General features: G+C 46.7%; 1 pseudogene; it reads left to right on the forward strand.

Annotated features, from left to right (window-relative positions):
* The first annotated feature begins 553 nt into the window (after positions 1–553).
* On the forward strand, positions 554–919 carry LOC102846172 (annotated as a pseudogene).
* Positions 920–1,319: the final 400 nt, after the last annotated feature.

Genomic DNA, 1,319 nt, shown 5'->3' on the forward strand with positions numbered 1-1,319 from the left:
ATGGAGCTGGAGAGAGAATGATCGAATTTTGCACAATCAATGACTTATTCATAGCAAATACATTTTTTAAGAGGCATAAATGCAGGTTATATACCTGGATTTCACCTGATGGTACGCATAGGAATCAGATCGATTACATATGTGCAAAGAACCGCTGGAGAAGCTCAATATCAGCTGTGAAAACTAGGCCAGGAGCTGATTGTGGAACAGATCACCAACTACTGATATGCAAATTCAAGCTAAACCTGAAGAAAATTAAACCAAATCCAAGGCAACAAAAATATGACCTTGAGTCTATCCCACCTGAATTTCAGAAACATCTCAGGAACAGATTTGAGGCTTTGAACACTAATGAACAAAGGCCAGATGAGTTGTGGGAGGATATCAAGGGTATCATCCAGGAAGAGTGCAAACGGTCATTGCAAAGACAGAAGAGGAAGAAAAGACCAAAATTGATGTCAGAAGAGACTCTAGAGCGTCCGGCGTCTCGGCGGCCGAGTGGGGCGAGGTGGCGGGCGCCGGGTGGCGCGGCAGCGGACTGTAGCCGTGTCAACGTGTTATGATGCGGTCTCGCACCAACCTGGCTGCTGGGATTCCCTGTAGTAAAGTGAAATACTCAAGACTTTCCACAGACGATGGCTGCATTGACCTTCAGTTTAAGAAAAGCCCACCTAAGATCCCTTACAAAGCCATTGCTTTGTAAGCTGTGCTCTTCTTGATCAGCGCCTTTCTCATCATCATCGGCTCCCTCCTGCTGGCAGATTACATCAGCAAAGGTGGGGAAGACCGGGCCGTTCCCGTGCTGATCATTGGCATCCTGGTGTTTCTGCCGGGCTTCTACCACCTGCGCATCGCCTACTATGCGTCCAAAGGTTACTGGGGCTACTCCTATGACGACTTCCCAGACTTCGATGACTAGCACCCACCGGGGGCCGCAGCCGAAGCGGCACGGATGGGACCCAGTACAGTTTAAGACACTGGGCAGCAACTCAAGCTAAGGGCTAAGGAGTTCTGTAGTTCGAAGATATTTAGCAAGATTGGGGCCAGATTGTATGGGTCTATCCCAAAGCTGTCAACTGAGTTTCCAAGTAACTAAGTAGGACACGCTCTTTTATTCATCTCCTGGCTTTGGCAAATCTTCCGACAAGTTTTCCACAGGAATCTATATCAAGGAAGAATAGTGATGTTAATAGTGTGAAGAGACACGGAAGGTCTTCTGCAGCAGAAAGTGTTCTCCCCAACCTCCTTCAAATTGAAATGTTCTTCTAAACAGTCTTTAATGTCAGTTTGTTCTGTGGCAAATGGAAAAATGTATGTTT

This window comes from Elephantulus edwardii, unplaced genomic scaffold, assembly GCF_000299155.1.
Source record: "Elephantulus edwardii isolate Elephantulus edwardi_28Jun2011 unplaced genomic scaffold, EleEdw1.0 scaffold00172, whole genome shotgun sequence".
NCBI lineage: Eukaryota > Metazoa > Chordata > Mammalia > Macroscelidea > Macroscelididae > Elephantulus > Elephantulus edwardii.